The sequence below is a fragment of the Sus scrofa genome, chromosome 1, assembly GCF_054392235.1.
Source record: "Sus scrofa isolate SSC_HxYL_T2T_F1_AM1 chromosome 1, Sscrofa_HxYL_maternal_Yorkshire_Landrace_v2.0, whole genome shotgun sequence".
Classification (NCBI taxonomy): domain Eukaryota; kingdom Metazoa; phylum Chordata; class Mammalia; order Artiodactyla; family Suidae; genus Sus; species Sus scrofa.
In genome coordinates, this window is record NC_139383.1 from 40,042,161 (window position 1) to 40,066,669 (window position 24,509).

The 24,509-nt window shown below is 39.2% G+C and overlaps 1 protein-coding gene and 1 long non-coding RNA gene across 12 annotated transcripts in view; one reads left to right on the forward strand and one right to left on the reverse strand.

The window, feature by feature from the left end:
* PKIB (cAMP-dependent protein kinase inhibitor beta) overlaps positions 1-5,987 on the reverse strand; it is a 108,939-nt gene extending 102,952 nt beyond the window's left edge. For all 8 annotated transcript variants that reach the window (XM_021088819.2, XM_085016190.1, XM_021088793.2 and 5 more), the window contains exon 1: positions 5,865-5,987. The gene's annotated coding sequence lies outside the window, so the exon portion shown is untranslated. The remainder of the gene's footprint in view (positions 1-5,864) is intronic.
* The window catches only part of LOC102157594 (uncharacterized), a 77,339-nt gene continuing 54,553 nt past the window's right edge, over positions 1,724-24,509 (forward strand). For 2 of the 4 annotated variants that reach the window (XR_014839872.1, XR_002343051.2), the window contains exons 1-2: positions 6,117-6,218; positions 12,162-12,286. This is a non-coding gene — a long non-coding RNA (uncharacterized LOC102157594). Of the gene's footprint in view, positions 1,883-6,116; positions 6,219-12,161; positions 12,287-13,750; positions 16,234-24,509 lie in introns of those variants that run through there. The other 2 variants (XR_300709.4, XR_014839874.1) reach the window with 2 other exon arrangements.

Below are 24,509 nucleotides of genomic sequence, written 5' to 3' on the forward strand. Positions count from 1 at the left end.
TCCCTGAGGCAAACAAATAAAAACTATGCCCCCCCCCCCCGGCCCATGTTGTAGCCTGGTCCAGTTTTCACACTGTCAAACCCACATGGCACAAAGAATGGAAAACCTGAAATGATCTCGTTTAGATCTATTTTTGGTTCGGTGGCAGAGGACTTTGGCCATGTCAGGATACAGTGGATACACTGCCCAAGTTACTAAACTGCTTACTGTAGAACCATCTTTACAACAGATACTTAGGATGTGCACATTTTAAACAGCTCTCACGCCAATATCTAGGTATCAGCGAGGTTGATTTCTTCTTAAGAGAATCTGTTCCATGAGTCTCTCCTAGCTTCTAGGGTTGCCTGGCAAATCTTGGAACTCCTTGCAGCTTAACTCTAATCTCTGCTTCCATTGTTACATGTTTACCTTCCCTCTATGAGTCTCTTTCTCTCTTTTCTTCTTAGAAGGACACCAGTCACATTGGTTTAAGGGCTCACCCTACTCCAGTATGACCTCATACTAACCAATTACAACCGCAATGACCCTATTTCTAAACAAGGTCTCATTCTTAGATTCCAGAAAGTACACGAATTTTAAGGAGATACTTCCAAACGAGTACACGCTCCAAATCTGCCCTCGTTTTTCTATTGCCGTCTTTGTAAACAGTGCTATTCCTCAACCTCAGGCCAAGAATCTCAGAAGAATGCTTCAATCCCACCTCCCCTTAACTTCCTATCTCAATTATCATCAAGCCTAATTGTTTTCCACTCCTAATATTTCTAGACTTTGGGTACCCTTGTTCATCTCTAAATTCTTCATCTCTAATCCCTGATTCCCTCTCTAACATCTCTTGCTTGGGCTGCAACTGTCTGTCCCATACTCCTTAAGTCCAATTTCTTCTGAGCTACAAGAGTATATATAGGTACATACGTACAGCTCCATGGCATGTTAAAAAGATGCAGAGTTGTGGTTTTTTTTAATTATTTTTTGCTTTTCTAATTTGTCACTACTGTGAAAAGTTCTGCTTCTTTACTGCAATGAACCCAATTATGATAGGCATCCTTCTTCAGGAATATAGAAACTGAGAGGCAGAATGGTTTCTATGGAAGCCCTGGCCTTTGTAACATCTTCTTCTAGCTTGATAGACTCTTTACAAACCTTTGGAATGTTACAAAATCCATCATATCTATAATCTAGCTTTTAATTAGATTTGGGAAAGACAGACATAGGGGTTTATTTCAGTGTTTTGAGATTTAATATTATACCTGGCTCCAGAAGCTCCATGATAGAAGTACTTATTCTCATTTTTAAAATAAACAAAATAAACAAATGTCATTACAGGAATTATAAGTCATCCTTATTCACACACACACACACACACACACACACGCACACACACACGTGCACACACTGATTTTTAAGAATAGTGTTTTCTCCTGAGACATAGTAGCCCAGTCCATAAAGATTAGTCCAGAAGAAAATCACTTCTTAGTTATTTAATACAATCATGCTTGGGAAGACTGTTTAATTCTTTACTGTCTTCCATGGATTTATTCCTGAAACTATCACACTGAACCTCAATTTTCTCCTTTCTTTCACCCAAAAGAAGAAAACCTACAGTTAAGCATGTTGATTTCCATACTCCCAACGGGGTTCTTTTTCATCAGCGCAGTAGATGTTAGGGCGTAGCAAGAAACAGGGACTGGGAGGAAGCAGAATCCAAGAGGCAGAGGAAGGCGTTCAGTTCCATTTATACTGTCTATATATGCTTCTGCTGCTGCTTCCCCAAATAAGTATTCAAGCTGCGTAGGCTCCAGACTATACAGTCTTAAAGTATCTCCATCCTCATGGCCCATGTTCCAGTCTGAGAAATCCTATTCTGACTGATCCAGGATTCTAGGTAAGTTTACTTTCTCCTGTTCAGGAATATATACAAATGTGAATTGTTTTATTCCTATTTAGATAGCTCTGAACTTCTTTTCCAACCAAGCATCCAACTCTTGGATACTATCACATTTTAAGAATAGTATTTATTAGAGAACAAAAACCTACTTGGATTTATAAGGTCCATAGCATGCTTTATATTTGGAAAGATGCATAAAACTGCTATTTGTCTCTGAGAGTGAGAATGAAAAATATATCCCAGTTGAGCATAAAGAAGACTACTTATTTGATTTCTGGGTCGAACATACTTCCAAAAAAAAATAAAAAATAATAACCACTTTTGGTTTTCTGGATATGTTCAAATATTCTCTTTATGCAATGTTACAAACTGATAATGACATAAAAAGTAGAGTATATTAATATAAAAATTACTGAGACCAACAGGATTCAGAAGAGCATATACTAACAACAGAAGGGTTTTTCCCCCACTTTGGTTTTCTTGTTTGTTTGTTTGTTTTAATAATTTTTTTTATTTTCCCACTGTACAGCAAGGGGGTCAGGTTATCCTTACATGTATACATTACAATTACATTTTTCCCCCACCCTTTCTTCTGTTGCAACATGAGTATCTAGACAAAGTTCTCAATGCTATTCAGCAGGATCTCCTTGTAAATCTATTCTAAGTTGTGTCTGATAAGCCCAAGCTCCCCATCCCTCCCACTCCCTCCCCCTCCCATCAGGCTTGTTTGTTTTTTAGCTGTGCCCCCAGCATGTAGAAGTCCAAGGATCAAACCCACACTTCAGCAGTGACACAAGCCACAGCCGTGACAATGCTGGATCCTTAACTGCTAGGTCACCAGGGGACTCCGACAGCAGTTATTAAACAAGAAGATAGGAGCCCTGGGTTTATCTCTAGCACATAATTTTGCACATGTAAATCACTTAAACTTAGGCCTTAGATCTCTACATCTAATAATAAAATATATATAGTTAATTAGTACTTAAAAGAATTATGTGGCATCATAGCTACAGAATATTACTTCATTATATGATTTATAGGGTATCTTTTCTATATTCTGAAAGGGATGATTTTTTTCTTACTCAATTAAAATTTTGTGTTAAAGGAATGGGAAATCATTGAATTTACCACCAAGCCATTCAGGTCTGAGTCTCATCAACATCTTAAAATACAATTTCCAAATTGCTTTATTTATCATTCTCAATGGAGACTGAAGGAAATTTAGTCATAATTAAGCTTGATTTACTCTTATTTGGCATTAAAAAATACATTGGGGGTAGAGATAAATAGGCAGAGAACAGAGGATATTCAGAGCAGTGAAAATACCTCCTATGATATTATAATGATGGATACATGTCATTATATATTTGTCCAAAGCCATAGAATGTACAACATTGAGAGTGAACCCTAAGGTAAACTATGGAATTTGGGTGATTATGATGTGTCAATGTAGGTTCATCCATTATAGCAAATGTACCACTCTGAGTGATAATGATAATAGGAAAGGCTCTGCATGTGTGGGGGCAAGGGGTATATTGGAAATCTTCTGTACCTTCCTTTTAATTTTGCTGTGAATCTAAAACTGCTCCCAAAAAAAAGTCTTCAGAAATATTTTATTTATGAGAAATATACTCTTTTCAAGTTTATTTGCTGTATTTGATCTCTAAGTATAAAAGGAAGCAGTGTTTCTTCTCCAACCTTCTCTCTACATATACATCAAATCATAAATAATCTATAAGAAACATTTGCTTCTCCAGAATGTTCTACATGTAGTAAATACGTAACTTCTACATAAAATTCATTCTATAATGCTCTTAAAAAGTTAGACATATGTTTAGCATGCAACCCAGCAACTGCACTGCTAAACATTTACCCACGAGAAATTAAAAGATATGTATTCACAAACACTCGCATGTGAATATTCTTAGCATCATGATTCACAGCAGGCTCAAACTGAAAACAACCCAAATGTCCATCCACTGGTGAATGGATAGACAAAATGTGGTATATCCACATTCAACAATAATAAGGAATGAAATACTGATGGAAAACTTCAACAATAATAAGGAATGGAATACTGACACATACTACAATGTAGGTGAATCTCAAAACAGTAGAAGTGAAAGAAGCCGTAAACAAAATACCACATATTTTATGATTCCATTTATGTAAAATGTCCACAGAAGGCAAATCTATAGAGACTGAAAGTAGATTAGTGGTTGTCTGAAGCTGGGGATGAGAACAGAGCTTAACTATTAATGGGCTTGAGGGATCTTATTGGGGTGATGAAAATGTTCTAAAACTCAACTATGGTGATGTTTTACAACTTGGTAAAATTTCCTTAAAAATCATTGAAAGGGATAAATTTCTAACACTCCAATTTCTAGTTTAAAATTGACTAAAAAGGAGAAAAAATTAGTTAACAAAAATGAAATCTGAAATATCCTGCATAGGTATTCCATTAGACTTTTGTTGAAGAAAGCTGTGGTCAAGATAAGACTAAAAAGTTAATTTCTAAAAACTTTTTGCAATTTTTTCCAACATATACTTTACTTCAAAATTAAATCAGTTGATCTTCTAAAACATTATTTTAGAAAATGAACTCCCTTAAGATAACATCATTACAGGAGTATTGACCAGCACCTGACATACTAACAGGAAAAAAAAAAAGCGAAGGTTTTCAAAATTCTGGTCTAACTTTGATCCAGAACCAACTCCATTACAGAACTTCCTGTGAGCTTTACCACCATCAGATCTCATTTTAATAATCCAAATTGTGAGCTTTCTGAATATTAAATCCCAGGAGGAATTTTTGTGTGTGTAGTAATATTAATAAGAAGAAAGTCATCTTGTGAAGAAGTAAAATGGGTGGATTTTGAATGTGCATGTACGCACAGAGAAATGAAATCTCAGAGCAGTTCTAACCCAATACTTTTTCAGTGTCCAAACCAATATGAGTGTTTTAGTTTTTTTGTTTTTCGAAGTGAATGTTTAAATCAACATCTCTACTGATAAAGAATCTCTATAATCTTGCACAGACACCGATTAATAATACTACCTGCAGTTTGGAGGGTTTTGTTTTTTTAGTGTTTCCTGTGTGCCACACTTGTACCAAGCTCTCTTCCAAAGAAACCTTGTTCGGATGCGTTCCTTGGCATGAGCTCTACAATGATGGAATGGGCCCGTCGGTCTCAGCCCACTCGTCAGGGTTTTGCCATTCCGGGCAGCTGATAAATCAGGGTCATCTCCCCCAGATGGCACTATCAGGACCTTCCCCCCACGGGTTGCTGCAGTATCTGCCATCAGGACCCACGCAGCCCATCTCCTGAGCACCTGGGAGCACACTGCGCTCGCCTCCCTCCCAGGCTGCCAGCCCGGGTCCTAGGCTCTGTGGAAATCCGATAGCTGTAGGCAACCCTTGATTTCGCCCCATCTCATCATGCCCATGTTTCCTCAAAGAATGGACGGTAACTAGTGATGTAAAGTGATTTGGCTAAAGCCACACAGTTCGACGCGGGCAGATCCGGCTAGAACACGGGTCTCGGCTGACCCCGAGGCCTCGAGCGGCTTCCTGAGCTGGGAACGAGCAGCCGGTGGGAAACGACGTGGCACTGCCGGTGGGAGAGGCGAAGCCTCAGCAACTTAAGAGAGGAGGTCACCAATGTCCACTTTCAGGGCAGGCTGGGCAAAATGAGGTGACCAGACCTCCCTGGTTATGCCTGTTGATCTGAGCGGCCCCCTTCCAGGCGGCAAGTACCTCTGCACGTTAAATGATGTGGTCGCTGGCAAAAAGAGGCACTTGCTCTGAATTCCGTCCCCCGCCCCACAAGCTCCTGCGGACTGGGCGGAAAATAGGAAAGTTGCACTTAACCACATCTTCGCTCGCTCAGTTTCCCCAGACTGCCCAAGTCCTTCCCCTCCACCTTCGCACCAGTGACCGCCCCCCCCCCCTCCCGCCGCCTCCTCAACACGTACTTACCCGCCACGCGCAGAGCTGCCCGCCGACCCTGGGCCGGATCCCCGCGCGCTCGGGCTCGCCTGGCCTCTCCGCGGCGGCGAGCTGTGACTCGGGCTCTAGCTCGCTGCCGCCTCTACCGTCCACGAGGATGCGGCCGCGTCTGAGCTGCCCAGCTGGTGCGCAGCCAGGGGGTGGCGGCGACATCGGGGGCGGGGAGAGCGGCCGCAGAGGCCCGCCCCCGAGCGTCGAGCGCTGTTCCCCCGCCGGGGTCTCGCTCTCTGCGCTGCCCGGCAGCTGCGACGGTGTCTCTTCAGCCCTGGAGTCCTGGACCGCACTCTTTCTCCTGCGTGCGTGTTAGCAGACAGTTAATCTTCGGTGAGCAACCTAAAACCCGTGTCCTGCTCGCCTACCACTCTCAGTTCCTCTGAGTAGCTGTTAAGGGTCTGTTAAGAATTTAATTGGTGTGACTGAGGGAATTTCACTTCCCTTCCCAGTTTGTGAAGGCTCCCTCTGTAGTCCCGGACCCATTCGTGCGTGCCCTCGAGCCTTTGTGCTCCACGTTAATCGTGGTTGTATGGAGAAGGTAGGAATGTGCGTGGTTTTTTTTTTATCAGCACCCGGAATGTGGGTCTTCGTGTTTGTTAACTGATTGTTTTAACAGATTGAGAAACCACGTGCGATGTAGACAACCTGGGGACAAAGAAAAGCAGAAATCAGTGTTTATCAAGTTTCACTTTAAGGAAAATGAAGTACATACTGTTAAGGTCTCGTTGCGTCCTTTAGAAAGCGTAGTAGATGGATGGTGGTACCGCTCATAAAATGAAGGTGCCCTTCTCTGCTTCTTGAGAAGGTGGTTTCTCCTCACAGAAGTCCTGAGATCTCCTCTGGTTTCCTGAAGGACATTATCAGTGTCTAAGGGCTTCTTAACACCAATATGTTCACGGATACGGGACTCCGGCTTCCTACCCAAGCTTAGGACATCTGCCACTTCACATTGACTACTTCCAATATTTTCATAATCAAAAGCTATGTAAGATATGAAAATATTTAATGTATCTGCCAATGATGCTACCGTCGAGCTTTCTAAATTATTTAATATTCCTGCCCCCACAATGTAATAATAATCATCTGTTTTCAGACAAATAAACTGAGGCTCAGCAAGGTTAAATAATTTAAAGAAAATAAAATATCTAGGAAGACTCCAAGTCAGTTGTTGAGCTCAAATCTTCCTGCCTTTAAGGTTGGTTGACAGTCTTTAAATTATACCCTGTTAGTAAAACTTGTAATTTTTCTAAATGCCAACACTGGTGCATTTTGTTTTCTAAAAGCAAGGTGATTTGTGTGGTCATAAAATAGTAATTAAAGAGATTGAGACTTATTTATACCTTTGTGTAATGTCGGAATATTTTATTGTGGAGTTTCCATCGTGGCGCAGTGGAAACGAATCCGTCTAGGAACCATGAGGTTGCAGGTTCGATCCCTGGCCTCGCTAAGTGGGTTAAGGATCTGGCGTTGCCCTGAGCTGCGGTGTAGGTCACAGACATGGCCTGGATCCTGCATTGCTGTGGCTGTGGCATAGGCCAGCAGCTACAGCTCGGAGTAGACCCCTAGCCTGGGAACCTCCATATGCCACAGGTGCAGCCCTGAGAAAAAAGAACAAAAAAAAAAAAAGTATTGTTTAATAGACTATAATATTATTATTATTTAAGACAAATTATTCTAAGTCCTATTCATTTTAGAGAGCCTGTGATAAAGAGAGATGCTAAAATGTTTGGATTTACGAGTTACACTGCAGTGATTGGGTTTTTATAATTCTGCTACTGTCCTCACACTCACAAAATTTGTCTTATAAAACCTGTATTTTGGGGCAAATTTGATAAAATCATTAGCCATTACTGATGCACTTTTAAGTTATATATTTGAAATCTCAGAACTGCCTTGGATGTATGCTCCATGAAAACAATTCCCTCCGTAGCTGCTTAATAAGCAATTTTAAATGAATAAATATAACCTCATTTTCTTCAACTAAGACAAAATAATGACTTAAGACAGCACTGTAGATTGCTTTTGTCTATTAGTAGACTGAAGATTTGTGATAGCTTCTCCTTTCTACTAGGAAAATAATCAAGATAATGGAGTCAGGTAAAGAGTCTGAAGGTTTGCAGTAGCTGCTGTTGGGAATGGTAGCAAGAATCTGACTATAACTGAAAAAAAAAAACCTTTGAGTGAAGGAATTGGTGATACCAGTAGTTCCACACAATTGTGTGAATTTCTGTAAAATTTATGACTCTAAATGTAGAAAGTTTAATTAATCCCACTTAGGGTTTTGCCAAGTGATTTGATGGAAAGAAAAGGCGAGAGCTTCGATGTTATTTTTAAGAGAATTGTTGAAGGACAGAGCTATGAGGTTGACTTAAGACTACATTGGAAAATAAGTGAAGACATAAAAGGAGAGAGAAAAAGAAGACAAAGAAGTACAAATCTCAGTCAAATAAGAGAGATTTTAAAAAATGAGAGATAAAAAATAAGTTGTAGTCAGGAGGTGAGAGTTTTTTGAAAGTGTTAGTAGTAGAATAATGGCAGGGTTATGGAAGAGCTGTCTCTGTGGCTAGCTGTTCTTTATTTATAGAATGAAGATCTAGCATTTAGAAACTAAGGTATTAGAGAGGCTATCACATGGACCTTAAAGCCACCAGCGGTGATGCTGTGAGGTAGATAAGGAATGAATTACATACCAAAGGCTTCCGTGTCTGTTATGGAATGATCAGGAACTGAGTGGATGACTGGGCAGAATTGGGACAGAAGGTGTACATCCAGGAAACAAGAGTCTAAGTGTAACAATATGTGGTTCACAGGTCAAACGCAATGCTGGGGAGCTACAAGGATGCCAGTGCTGCCTCTCATGGTCCTAGGGTGTGAGATAATGAGCAGTCTACATTGAAGGGAGATCCAGAGGAAATTATTCTTAGAAGAAAGCTGATTTTTACCTAAAGCAAGAAAGTGGAGGAAGCATTGTGCAAATAGCATATGAAGGTGGAAAGATTTTTCATTATTGAACAAAGATTCTGCAAGGTCGGAAAGGATAGATTTAGGAGGCAGCACTAGCTTTATGGCTGTGCAGCCTGTATATCGGACAGTGCTCTATTTCTAAGAAACTCTGTGCTTGTCTTAATGCTCTGCTGCCCCAGTCTTGAACTTCTTAATATATATATATATATATATATATATATGTATATATATATTTTTTTTTTTTTGCTTTTTTAGGACTGCACCTGTGTCATATGAAAATTCCCAGGCTAGGGGTCTAATCAGAGCTGCAGATGCTGGTCTATACCACAGCCACAGGAACACTGGATCCGAGCCACATCCGCGACCTACACTGCAGCTTGAGGCAATGTCAGATCCTTAACTCACTGATCAAGGCCAGGGATGGAACCTGCATCCTCATGGATACTAATCAGGTTCTTAACCAGCTGAGCCACAATGGGAACTCCTTAATAATTTTTAAACAAGGGACCCCACATTTGCATTTTGCATTGGGACTTGAAAATTATATAGCAGCTCCTATTTGGAAGAAGTGGAGAAATGGGAATGTAGGTGAAGCAATGGGAAGGGTTAAATGCAGAGGATTATGTTTCAACGGGAGACGGAGAATGGTGGGAGAAGGAGTGTGGCTGCTAGATCTCAATGACATGTAGGTTCCCTCTCTTCAGGGCCAGGTTAGCTGAGACTGGTCAGGAGAGGCCAACAGCAGTTCCATCAGCCCCCTCCATGTCTCTGTAGACTAGTGTATTAGTTGGCTAGGTTTCTCCATAACCAATTACCATTAGATTTTGTGACTTGAGCCTGCGTGAATTTATTCTCATAGTTCTGGAAACCAGAAGTTCAGAATCAAGGTGTTGGCAGGGCAATACTCCTTCTGAAGGCTTTCAAGGAGAATCCTGTTTTCCATCTTTAGCTCTTGGTGGCTCTAGGTAATCTTTGGTGTTTCTTGGTTGTTACTGTGCAACTTCAGTCTTTGCCTCCATCCTCACAGATCCTCTGTTTCTTCTCTACTACCCTTTTTGGATCAGGTTCCACCTGGTTCATCCAGGATCATCTCATCTGGAGTGACTTACCTCAATTATCTCTTTAAAAACTCTATTAGCAATTAATGTTGCATTCACAGGTTGTGGGGTTAGGACTTGGACATACCTTTTTGGAGACCAGCATTCAGTCCACTACAGTGGGTTTGGCTGAGGCCACAGGAATTAGCCAGGCTGGATGATACTGGCATTTGATAGCTTTTCAGCTCTATTTGGCAAACCAAGAGAGTTATAATAGTATGAAGCTTACCAGTGTTTCTTTCCAGCCATGATATTTAATACATATAAAATCTGGAAGACTGACGCTGCACAAAGAGATTTTACATGCTTGGAGGTAGCTTCCTGTCCTTAGGGACAAACTGGGACTGGGAGAGGGTTTGTATACCTGGGATAGTGCCAAGTCTTGTTTCAGGGAATTAAGGAAATGGGTTTCTCCACTCCTCCTCTTCAGCCACTCCCCCATCCCAGAGGACATAGGTGGTTCCCTGATATGAAAGAAAAGCTTACAAGATGACCACATGTCACCTTTCCCCATTAGCATGAGCTTTGGAGGGGCTGGAGGAGTGATCTTGTGTGCCTGTGGCAGAGACCAAGCTAGCTTCCTAGGGCATGCCTTATAGAGGACAATCTTAAAAGCCCTCAGAGCAGGGAGAAAGAAATCTTGAAACAGTGTTACTGTGCTAACTGTACTGTCTTTGTTCTCCAGCTGACAGGCACTCTGAGAAACAGCTGAGTAGCCAGAGCCAAATGGGACTGTCCTTTAACAGCATCACAGCCATTGGTCCTTTCTCCCTTCTTATGACAGCATAGGAACCACCCATTCCATTAAAGGTTCTATCCATTCTTTTCTGAGTACTGACAATGAAAGGAGCTCAAACTGTGGTAGTGGGGCAGCGGCATAACTACACTGAGATTTGGAGCCCATTAGAGGAGCATCCCTCTTTCAGTGGCCTCTAAGGAAACTGCCCTGAGATCAAACCTGGGTAACACAGTGGCCGATGGCAGAAGGGGGTGGAGACTGAGCTGCCAGCTGGTGATCCCACTCCTGTTGTGATACAGTAGACCTACATCCACCAAGGTTGGACGGTGAAAAGATTGGGGCACAGTTGACTTTCCAGAGCTCAGAGGCTGTGGAGTGAAAGGCAGAGGAAGAGGAAGAGACTACTTTCATTTTAGTATTTAAAGTATGAATTTCCTAAGAAAGTATTTTAGAGTATCATTGTATTCATGCATCTCTCCTATTCCTGGTCAATGGGGCATTGTTTTGAAGAGTAGTAGGGGTATATGAAAAGAACATTAAAAACAGAAATCTTGGGTTCTAATCCCAAGTGGCAGTGCTACTAATAGTGTGTAACTTCAGTAAAGTCAGTTTTGTCTGAAGGGAAAGTAAAGGACTAATGGATTGTCCTGCTCTAAAATTCTCCCAGATCCCTGAATTTGCTTCCTTATTAAATTCAAACTCCTCAGCCCAACATTTAGAACACTTTAGCCACCATCTCCATCTCTCTTTAGTTATCATTTTCCAGTACAAATCCTGTCTTCCCAATAAATTAATCAACATAGCACTCCTTATGACCTCCTCATTCCAATATTCATAATTGGTGCAGACAAATATGTTTATTTTTACTACTTCCACTCTTAAGCAATATTACTTAATTTTTTTCAAACTCTGGTTCACAAATAATCTACTTCCAGATATCTATTGATGATTTTTTCCATCCCTGAGCAATTCCTTCAAATATATGCCAAGTCGATATCCAAGTTTTATATCCTTTCTATCATGAGTTTGAGGAGTGCAGCAATTTTAATTAAAAGAAAATATTATTCTCAAGATTTTGGCATGCTTTTTAAATCTTTCATGTGTATTAATCCTCCTAATTATACTGTTTCTTAACATGAAGCTCTTACATTCCATAATAGTACTTTCTAATTTCTTCCAATAAAAGGCAATTCTGAAATGTTTAGGATCAATTTTTTAAATTGCTGACTAGCTATCCACTGGTATAGTATCCACAAGGTGTTTGGCCCAGGGTAGGCATTTAGTAACTATTTTCACATGAATGTATAAGTAAATTCTCACCTTCCTACTCAATCATAATTACATAATTAACACATAGAAATACCAACCATTCTCCCTCTTCTGTTCAATATAATGACCCTAGCACTTGGCAAAAGCATCAAAAGAAATTAAAGAAATATAAAACTTAACAAAAATATTTTTGTGATTCACCAGTTTTGAAACCACACAGCTCAGACGGAACTTGAACCACAATCTTCCAACTGAGACTGCACAGGACTTAATGAAGCTCAGGTTCTTTATGTCTCGCCACAGAAGTTCAGCAAGAGGCAAAGTAATAGGTAAGAAATATATTTATTAATACGGGATGCTTGTGGAGGATACATGTGGGCAGGCAAGAGGGCTCTGTCTTGAGACCTAAGTGACCTACATTTTTATAATCAAGGGAAAAGTGGGGAAGGGAAGACCACCCTCTCCCTCTTCCTTTAAAAAGACGTCTCAGGAAAATGGAGCACGAGAGGATGGTCGTGTTCCAGGTCCTGAGTGAGTCCCTGGGATGGCAAGTCAGGGTCCTTGGGTTGCACAGGAAGGAATTCAAGAGCGAGCCATAAAGTAAAATGAAAGCAGAGGTTCACATTCCAAAGGCAGAATGAGGGCTGTCTCAGAAGGTGGGAGTGACCTCAAAATATGGAGCAGTTAGTTTTTAGGAGCTGAGTAATTTTACATGCTAACGAGTGGCAGATTTATTCCAACTGTTTTGGGGAAAGGGTGGGGAGTTCCAAGAATTGGGCCACTACTCACTTGTTGGCCACTTATGGTTGGCCTCCAAGCAGTCATGGCACCTGTGGGTATGCTGTTTAGCACACTAATGTATAACAGTGAGCGTACAATGAGGCTCAGGTCTACTGGCAGTGAATCTTTTGCCACCTTGGGCCTAATGAGTTCTAACTAGTTTTTGTAGTATCCAGTTTTTCTAAACTGGCTGTGTCATTCTTGAAGGGTTGTGCCCTGCCCCCTTCCCTCCTATCTTAGTACATGGTAATTTATTCACCCAAATAAGCTTTATTTTTAACAACATATATAAGAAATAGTTAAAAATATTTTTTATAGTTTTATATGAATTGCTTCTGTGTATAGATTCATAAAATCGGAGATGAGAGCTTTAAGATGATCATCTTAATTAAAAAATTAACTCATGACTTCTAACATAGGGGATCTTGGTGTCTCTAGGATTTTCTTTTCATATAATAGAAGATATATATTTTATCAGAACTCCAGTAATATTTTCATGATCTATTATATTGTGCGTGGTAGATATTTACTATGGTCCTGAATTACTCAATAACTGTGGATAAATATAATGAATGCTAATATGTCTTATAGAATGAGTAGGTCTTTTTTGATTTGGGGGCAAACTCTAACATCACTGAAGGAATTAAAGATGGATGGCAAGGCCAGGGATCGAACTGGAGTCTTCATGGTTGCTAGTTGAGTTTGTTAACCACTGAGCCACGACAGGAACTCCACTCATTTCTTCAAATAATTTTTCTATCTACCCCTTCTTGAGGAATCCAAATAACTCATCTGCTTATCTGCTTGAAGTTGTCCCACAGATCACTGATGCTCTGTTCATTTGTTTTTGGTCTTTTTCCTTTTGAGGCTACCCACTAAGTTTTTGAGTCTACCTGTATCTCTTGATTTATAGCTAAAACCTCAGCCTAGGAACATGAACAACTCTCAGCTCTGTGTAAGCTTTGGTGATTGGTCTTTGTGCTTATTCAAGTGCTTCTTATTTCCTTACATAGGTACACTGATTTAACCCAGCTGAAGACTTGAGGGGATCTTCTGGAGATTTCAGGAGATTTCTCTGTGAATTTCTCTCTGCCCAGGAATTGTGCCCTGCAGCTTCTAGGTGCCCTGACTCCCCAGATAGTCAGATCCATTTCTTTAACTCTAGGTGATGACCAGGTTTAGCATGAGTTCCCCTGCCCTGCACTAGCACCTGGAAACTCTCTTTTAGACACTGAGCTGAGGCAGTCACAGTGTTTACCTTCTGGGTTTTGTCTTTCTCAGAGATCACCATCCTGTGGTGCCTGACTTCAATGTCTGAAAAACCTTGTCCCATGTATTTGGCCTGCTTTATAGTTGTTTCAGGAAGGAGGGTACATCTGGTTCCTATTACTCCATCTTGACCTGAAGCAGAAGTCCATTTAGTAATTTGTTTTAGCTTTTCAGTTTTTGTTTTTATTTTGTTTTTCGTGTAAGTCCTTTTCCACAAAATCATTAGTAATAGTTCACGACACACAGTGCACTTTCTATAAATGTTTTGGATTGAATGAAATAAATCTTTAATAAAGGGGGTAAATTCTGTTTACCTACATTTTGCTCCGAGGAAAACTTACCTGGAGAATTTAGTGAAGGACACAGTTCTAGTCTCAGCTCTGTCCCTGACAACTTTTCATGTAAAACGGTAACAGATGTAGGCATTCCTCTCTAAAATTAAGAATGGTTTTTAATGTTGGATTCAAACAAGAACAGTCTTAACTAGGATTATATTGAAATTCTATCTATATTCCTTTGGAGTACCTTAACGATTGTGTTTTCTGTAAATTATTCATTATCAATAAAGGAGCCAATTCCAAGTCTTGCTCTGGAAATTAGCTGATAAAATCACCATTAATAGAGTTCCCTTGCAGCACAGTAGGTTAAGGATCTGGCATTATCACTGCAGCAGCTCAGATCACTGCTGTGTCACGGTTCAATTCCTGGGCCAGGAACTTCCACATGCCGTGGGTGTGACCAAATAAAAACAAAGAAGAAGCAGCACTGCTACTTACCACCTTCATCCTTAAAACTCAGTTGTTAAACTCAAGGTTTTACTCTAAATAAACTGTACTTATTTTACTCTAAGGAAGTTCATATCTCTTGTCATTGCACAATAATCCTAGTGTTGAAGCAAATCTGATTTCTTTGATGACAAATACAACTTATAGGCAAAGTTTCCAGTGGGTGAGTAAAGTGCTCTGAAAAACCATTCAAGAAAGCAAGGATATTTCTTTCCTGCAAATGTGTCCCAGATCCTTGATTCTGAAGTATGACTATACAATGTTACAGTATTAAACTTGCAACTCCTTCATGATTCTTTCAATGATTAGCAATGTCCAAAATTTACTCAAGCTTCTAACTTAAAACAAAAGTTAGATACAGTTATTCAAAAACCCCAAATATAATAATAGAAAATTGTATCACGAAGGGCTAGAGGTTAGTTAGTTCTCCTCTTTTAGACCACTCCCTCCTACATTTAAAGGTAGTTTGTAATAACTAATTGCAGAACTCATTATTCATTCTATATAACTGATATCCTGCCAGCTTCCAAAAAGAATTTATTATAAAAGACCATTAAATAAAATGAAATTAAGTTACATTTGTTAAAAAATGCATATATAAAAGGGAATGAAATAAATAAATCACCCACCTTGCCTGGATTTACTAAGATTAAACATTTGGCTCTTCACCTCTTGGAAATTAAAGCAAAAATGTAAACAAAACAGACTACAAAGTAAATCAGCATTTGCGACCTAATGTATAGACTGCTAGTTAAGCATATTAATAGATACATCGTTCACTTTGCTTTTTAAAACCTTCTGTACAGATGATCAATTTTGTTTGTTTGTTTTTTGTCTTTTTAGGGCCGAACCCACGGCATATGGAGGTCTCCAGGCTAGGAGTCCAATCCAAGCTGTAATTACACCACAGCTCATGGCAACGCTGGATCCTTAACCCACTGAGCGAGGCTAGGGATCAAACCCGAAACCTCATGGTTCCTAGTCAGATTCGTTTCCACTGCACCACGACGGGAACTCCAGATGATCAGTTTTTTGAACCAAACTTTTATCTGAAGTGTTATATTTCTGCAGTAATTGAAAGATGCTTAATTTTTTTTTTTTGTCTTTTTAGTACCGCACCTGCAGCATATGTAAGTTCCCAAGTTAGGGGTCGAATTGGAGCTGCAGCTGCCGACCTACACCACAGCAATGCCGGATCCGAGCTTCATCTGTGAACTACACCACAGCTGACAGCAGTGCTGGATCCTTAAACCACTGAGCGAGTTCAGGGATCAAACCTGAATCCTCATGGATACTAGTCAGGTTTATTACCACTGAGCCATGACAGGAACCCCAGAAGATGCTTAAATTTGGTTTGGTGTCATTCTGTTAGATAAAGTGTAATATACAGGAAAAATGTAAATCCTCTTGGCTAAAATCTGAATAAAACTTGTAAGAACAAAGTTATGGTTTAATTTTTTTTTAATTTTTGAAAAATTTTGATTTCTTAATGCTTGATAAAGTTACATATCTCCATGGCCAAAATCTTCTGGTTAGGTATCCAGAAAACAATTGGTATTATGAAAATAAAGTTCTTTTTGCCAAATACAAACATTCAATCTATTAAGACCAGAAACAGAATACTGAGTTCTTGACTTTGATTCCAACTACCATCTTGACATTTCATTTTGAATACATTCTAATCTACAGAGTTATTTTACAAAGAATGGTGAATGGATTTTTTTTGTTTCTAGTAAAGGAAACAGTGGAAGTCAGTGTGAAAAACAGTAATGACAGGCAATAATTTCCAGTAGCCCTTCAGTTATTCGAAAAGCATACAGTCCTAGAAAGTTTTCTAACCTGATAACAACTGTGTATGTGGGGAGGTGGGGCACAGGGAGAGGATATGTGTGTGTGTGGGAAGCTGCAGCTCCAATTTGACCCCTAGCCCGGGAACTTCCATATACCACAGGTGCAACTCTAAAAAGAAAATAAAGAAATGGATAAACCTTAATCCTCCCATATGGATGAGATCCTTGCTTTGTTGTTGTTTTAAGTAAAGCTCATAATAGATACACTCATGAGGGAAAGGAGCAGTTGTTTTTTTTTTTTTTTCCGACCACACCTGTGGCATATGGAAGTTCCCGGGACTAGGGGTTGATTCAGAGCTGCAGCTGAAACCTGCACCACAGCCACAGCAACACTGGATATGAGCCGCATCTGTGACCTATGGAACAGCTTGCAGCAACCCTGAATCCTTAACCCACTGGGTGTGGTCAGGGATCGAACTTGCATCCTCATGAGTACTATGTCAGGGTCTTAACCCACTGAGCCACAGTGGGAACTCCAGGAAGGGGCAGTTCTAAAGTAACCACACTGCCATGCAGTAGTTTACCACTGGCAGATCCTCTCTATGATTTTACCTTCTTCAATCTATTTTCTCTGCCAGTCCTTGTCAACAGACATCCGTAATCATCTGTGAGCAGAGGACAACCCTGGGGGAAAACATCACACTCACCATCACCCCACTGTCATCATTATCTCCAGCATCTCCCTGACCAAGTTCTGACTCTTCCTTTCTCCCTAGCCCAGCTAAACCAAGAAAAATGTCTAATTGTCCTCCTCTTACCTAAAACCTGAAAACCTTACCTTGGGGGTTAAACTATCATATCGTTTGTGTCTGTATCCATCAAATTAACTAAAGAGCTAAAATCTATACTCTGTCCTGTAGAACTGATAAAAGTCTATCATTTTGCTGTTTGCCTAAGTTTATAAACTTCCACTCCGGGGAGGGAGGGGATGTAACTCTAGTTTACTGAGCCCTGCTAAGCTAAGCGCTTTTCTTTCAATACCTTATTCACCGCCTCCTTAAAACAATCTCTGAGGTATGCGGTGTTATTGCCTTTAACAAAACAATCTGTGAGGTATGCAGTGTTATTGCCTTTAACAAAAGAGGCAGGGATAGGTTAAATAAAACTTACCCAATATCTTACAGCCTTTAAGTGGTGGAATCAGGTTTCAAGACTTCACTTCGGCATGACTAAGCACGAAACCAGCGATCTTAACCTCTATGCTATAAAACTTCCTGCAAAGAAACCTCACAAAGTTTCTCTGTGAATCATCCTTGATGTAAAATAGCTCTTCATGAAGCTCTTCTTCCTACATTGGGCTGCATTTTAAGAGATCATATCTGCTACAACAAGGCCCAGAGCTCAGTAAGACAAATGTTTTAATTAGACACCACTCATCCTTACCAATAATTTAGTATTTTGTATACTCCACTCTATCCTCCTAAGTATATGTCTAAATATCCCCCCCTCCTTTTTTCCTGATTCTGAGAAATATGCATGGCATATTTCTGTTCTTCATTTATTCTCTCATTCAATAAGCATAAACAAGGCATATATACAATCTATACTATCTCCATAAGAACTTAACAAAAAACCATACCAGGAAACAAAGCAATGTGTAAACAGATAGGTATCAATTAAATAAATGTATCTAGGCTACAAAATGTGTGTTTTCCAGAAAAGAAAGAAAAAAGAGAAAGAGTACAAAAGATAAACCCTTATCATTTATTTAGTTTGCTTTATCTGTCTGAATAAAGCGGCTGCTTGGTACACCTTTATCTGCAAACAACAAAATCTGAAGTGAAGTTAACCCCCCTACCTCCACCCCTTGCAGTGGAGGCACAGGGAGATTTGTTCTAACAGGTACTTAGCTGTTTCCTGTGGTGCTAAAGCCATAACTGCCCTGAAGAGCCAGTAGCCAGGGCTGAGACTTGGAGTTCTGGGGGCTGTTCTCTGTGTTCTGTAGATTCACATCTCCTCAAATTCTGTCCCAAGGCCCATCTGCTGGATTGTTCTGCTAAATCCAAGTCCTCTCATCTGCTACAATTTCAACTGTATGTATATAATTTGTACACATGCTGAATGAATAAGGGGTTAAGAAGGAGAAAGTATGGGGGAAAGGCTTCCTCAAGAAGAGACTTAGGAATGTGATACCTGTTAAAGACCAAAAAGAAAAATATAACCATTTTTATCCAGGTTGTTAAGATGCCTCTCCTTTAGCACTGAGCCTGTACATCTCTTCATTTATTTAAGGCTTCTTTGAAGTTATAGCAGCTTGAAAGGCAAAAGTTCTATGGAAGGACACAAAAAAAAATGAATCAAAACACATTTGACAACATAATTTATAATAGTGAATTATCAGGCCACTGACAGTCAGAAATAAGTTATAGAAAGTGTAGTTATATTAAAATGAAGGAAACATATGACAATATCAAGACAGCATTTAGTAATTACAACACAAATAATGAGACACCAAACCAGGACATAAGAAAGTTCCTGTTTGACAATGCCATTCTTGGTTTAATAGGTCAGTTTACTTTCAATTTAGATAGTTGAAACTCACCCACCCAAAGTGGAAAATTGAAATCATCTGAGTAGATGATTTCAAAACATGATTTCACTAAGCCTTGGTCACGTATCAATTTGGTAAACTTTCATCCAGTTCAGAGGACATTTATCATGCACTTGGCATTCTGTTAATTGCTAGGGACATAAATATGACAAAATGTGATCCCTATTCAGAAGAGTTCATCTTCCTTTGGAAATATTTCAAAGTTCTCAAATCTCAAAACCAAATTAATTTGAGCACGTAGTCTTTATTTAAAGCAAAGAAAAGCCCAGAGTGAGAAAAAGTTATATACATTTTGCAAGGACTCAGCATGATTGGTCCCAGTACACCTCCCCACCACCACTATCACTGCCCCATGTGAATATCCAAATCCAGGGATGCTCTAGTACCTTTTATAAAATGATGTAGCTATAGTGGAAAAAATAAAAATCATCATAAAAAATGAAATATAAAAGCAGTTCTGGAAAAGCAACCTCAAAAAAATAAAATAAAATAAAATGATATGGCACAGTCAGCACACTCTACCCACAGTTCCACTTTCATGGATTCAACCAACCACAGTGAGTGAATCTTCAGATGGAGAACCTGCCGTAAGGAGGGGACTGACTTTACTTATGTAATTTAATTTTACTTCTGTAGACTTAACTTTTTTTAAGCTGTGAGAGAGGGAGGAAATTAATCTGTGGCCCCTTTCATCTTTAACCCAATAACTGAGGCAGTTATTAGGCTTCTAGTTTTTTGTGTGTTGAAAAGTAGCAGATAAAGATATCCCAGATAGGTCAGTCCAGGGAAAGCCGCGTCAAGTTGAAAGGTGTTCAATTATTCAGTAGACCACCTGCTGCTCTTTATATATCTTACCTCATTGCACTGGATAAATACTCTCCCATTGATTATTATACCTTGCAAGTAAGTTATTTAATGAATTTAATATTTTAGACCAATGGTAAGTTCATTGGATAGCTCACACCTAATCTCAACCTTCCATTTTTAAGTCCTTTCTTAATAAACCAAGGCCACTCTTTTGACCGTGAATACATAATATGATAGATTATAATTTAACATTTTTTGGTTCTGTTTGCTTTCAAGTATACTTAAATATCTATGATATAAAAGCTAATAATATCTAAGATAGGAGATATTTTTACTCAATATTTTTGTACCTTTCTTCTAAATGTGGAATGTAGCCCCCCCCCAAAAAAAATCCACTAGATCTTTAATCAGTGTTTCACAGGCCTCTAGCTTGCTTCCATTCTTTTATTTATTGCATTCATTTATGCAAAAATAAAACACCTGGTTAGAATTCTACTCATAGTTCAGTTAATCTAGGGTTTATTATAATTTCCAAATGTACTGACATTTAACCTCTGGTTTGTAGATATAAATTTTAATTTAACTTATGCATTTGATCTCCCATGAGATAAGAAAAAAAATGGTACTTATTTGATGAAATATGTAGCAATAAGATGGGGATACTGCCCTAAAATCTAATACTTGTAAACATTCTTACAGTCTTCTCATTCTCAGTATATATATGTATTTTTTCTGATTGGGCTCTAAGCATTTTAATTAGATCTTCTGTTATACTTAACTGTCAACCTATACTTTAAGTAGCCATTTGCCTCCCTCACAGTCATTAATGATATATAATATCTTATAGATAAGACTGAGTTCATTCAGCCTTAGTTCTGTATATACATTGTATGTTAAGTGGTTCCTCATACACAAGATTTAAATCACCACTCAAATCATCTATCTCTATCTCTTCCAAGTCTAATGCTGGGCCCAGCATTGTATAGTCACCATCCAAAAGCTCATCTCTAGTAGCCACGTAAAGGTAGCACAGGTAGTTCAAAGCAAGAATTTAACCTAATGTGGTGATAGCAGGGGCAGGAGTGGTGATAGCAGAGCTTCTTAGATCTCTTCAGTAGGACTGCCCTCTTATCTATCATTTCATCATCTTTCAAAAGATCCTCTAACAAAAGATATTTTACTGGCTATGGAAGAGTTAAGAAAGGTTTTAACCTATCTGGCACGCCCCTTTGTGTCAGATCCAGTATATTCAAACATTTCAAAAGAGGGGGACACGGTGTCAGACCACCAGGAAAATAGTAGGTATTTAAGACCTCCCATTATTCCTTTCTGATTTCCCAAGTTAGACTCTCCCAAACTGCAAAGACACCACATATTAACTGCAGCTCTCCACCCAATTGAAACATCCTAGTCTCTCATCCAAGTGAAAGTTTGATAAGGCTAATAGTTGGTCTTTCTGCTCCATTTTCATTTGTCTCAGAGGATCCTAAGGAACCCTTTACCTCTGAAGTCAAGAAAAATTACTTAAATTTAAGTCTAGGACATTTTTTCCTTCCAATTTTGTGTAACTGTCAATATAATTGACATACAGCACCGTAATTTTCAGGTGTATGGCATGGTGATTTGACATATGTACATCATGAAATAATTACTACAATAGGTCTAGTGAGCAATCATCATCACGTGCAGATACAAAATATGAGAAAAGAAAAAAATATTTTTTTCTTGTGATGAGAATGCTTAGGATTTACTCTCTTAACAACTTGAACATGTAACATACAGCAGTGTTAATTATATTTATCATGTTGTACATTGTGTCCCTAGTACTTATTTATCTTATAACTGGAAGTTAGTACATTTTGATTACCTTCATCCAATTTCCCCTCCCCACAGCCACTACCTCTGGTAACCAAAAATCTGATCTCTTTTTCTCTCAGTTTGCTTGTTTAAAGTAAAATGACCTACAACACTCTTAGTTCCTGGTGTGCAACGTGGTGATTCAATATTTTTAAACATTACAAAAAGACCACCACAGTAAGTGTAGTTACCATCTACCATCACACAAAAAAATTACAATATTATTGACTATATTTTCTACACTATACATATCATACCTATGACTCATTTATTTTATAACTGGATGTTTTTACCTCTTACTCTCCCTCACCTATTTCTCTCATTCCTCCCCCAAATGGATAAAAAGGGGGTTCCCGTCGTGGCACAGTGCTTAAGGAATCTGACTAGGAACCATGAGGTTGCGGGTTCGATCTTTGGCCTTGCTCAGTGGGTTAAGGATCCGGCGTTGCCGTGAGCTGTGGTGTGGATCGCAGACACGGCTCGGATCCCGCATTGCTGTGACTCTGGTGTAGGTCGGTGGCTACAGCTCCGATTTGACCCCTAGCCTGGGAACCTCCATATGCCGTGGGAGTGACCCTAGAAAAGGCAAAAAAAAGGTCCAAAAAAAAAAAAAAGTAAATTTGTCTGTTGATGAAAATAAGTAATTTGGAATGGATTATAATAATTATTATTATCATCATTATGATTAATGCTGCCCATTAGAATTGGTATTTATGCCTAGAAGAAAATTAAACATACTAGGATTATAACTGCAGAATGACATATATGTGTGTGAGAGTGTGTACTTTTTTTAAGTGAATGGTAGGAAGAGGTATAGTGCTAAGGTAGCATCTTAAAGTAAAAGCAGCAAAGATTCAATGGAATAACCTGGTAAGCAAAGAAAATTGCTGAAGAGATATTTCAGAGAATCATTTGTGAAAAATTGTATTCTGCAAGATGAATTATGAGTCTGATCTTTAATATGTGTCATATTGGTATGTCATTATTAGAATAAAAATTCTCAGTTCTAAGAATAATTGAATATTACTATTAAGAACATGTCAGTCTTTCCATAGAAGTGCTTTGACATGCCTATTTCACCATTTTCTATCTGAATATTGTAGAAGATGCTATTAACATTTCTGTTTTAAGGCTAGTAATAAAACGTTTCTGAAATATATTTTTAAATAAAATTATTACATGCTTTATTAATTTTCTTCAAAAAATCTTCACCAAAGCTTAGTTTGTTTGATTTCTACAGTGTATTATGCAATGAAGTCCAATAGCATCCCATATAATCAAACTATTTGAGAGAAATAGCAAAAAGGAAAAGAAATAAAACATTAATGACAGAAGTGCTTTTCTGTTTTGATTGCCAAGACTGTTCTATATTGTTTTTCTCTTCATATTAGTTAGCATTAATCAATACTCAGTAGATGATTATGAAATCAGGAAAACAAAACACGACTTGCATAGCCAAAAAATATGCAAGAACAATGTGTCCATATTTATAATCTTTCATTCAGTAACAGTTTCCTTTGTGACTACTATGTGCTAAGTATTGTTTTAAGTCTTAGGATACCTAAGTACAAAACAAACAAAAATCCTTGACCTTGTGGAGCCTATATTCCAGCCTCTACTTCAAGAGGTTTCTATATAGTAACATACTAATATGGTTCCTTTATCAGAAGCAGTACAGGAGTTCCCGTCGTGGCGCAGTGGTTAACGAATCCGACTAGGAACCATGAGGTTGCGGGTTCGGTCCCTGCCCTTGCTCAGTGGGTTAACCCTTGCTCAGTGGGTTAACGATCCGGCGTTGCCGTGAGCTGTGGTGTAGGTTGCAGACATGGCTCGGATCCCGCGTTGCTGTGGCCCTGGCATAGGCCAGTGGCTACAGTTCCGATTTGACCCCTAGCCTGGGAACCTCCATATGCCGCGGGAGTGGCCCAAAGAAAATAGCAAAAAGACAAAAAAAAAAAAAAAGCAGTACAGAAGAAGTGTACCTTCTACAAACACCATCAATAGCCACAAAGAAAGCAGCTATCATCCCAAAAACATGTGTTAGAAAAGACAGTGGTCATGTATCTGTTTCACTCCTCCAACAGGTAACATCATTCGTAGCTTCAGCCTCTTTGAAAGACATATTTATAGCTTTTGAAAAAAAAAAAAAAACAGTTTTTATTGAGAATTATTTAATAGCATATTATCATGTAAAATCATCTTTTGATCTTTGAAACCATTCCCAGTCATTCTTATCTGGATGAGGGTGGGTTGTTAAAGAATAACCACATCTGGAGTTCCCATCGTGGCGCAGTGGTTAACGAATCCGACTAGGAACCATAAGGTTGCGGGTTCGGTCCCTGCCCTTGCTCAGTGGGTTAACGATCCGGCGTTGCCGTGAGCTGTGGTGTAGGTTGCAGACGCGGCTCGGATCCCGCGTTGCTGTGGCTCTGGCGTAGGCCGGTGGCTACAGCTCCGATTAGACCCCTAGTCTGGGAACCTCCATATGCCGCGGGAGCGGCCCAAGAAATAGCAACAACAGCAGCAACAACAACAAAAGACAAAAAAAAAAAAAAAAAAAAAAAAAAAAAAAGAATAACCACATCTGCTTTTTTCTTTTACATTCTCTTCTGCTCTTTCATGGCAAAAGGAGACAGTTAAGAGAAGCCCAGTG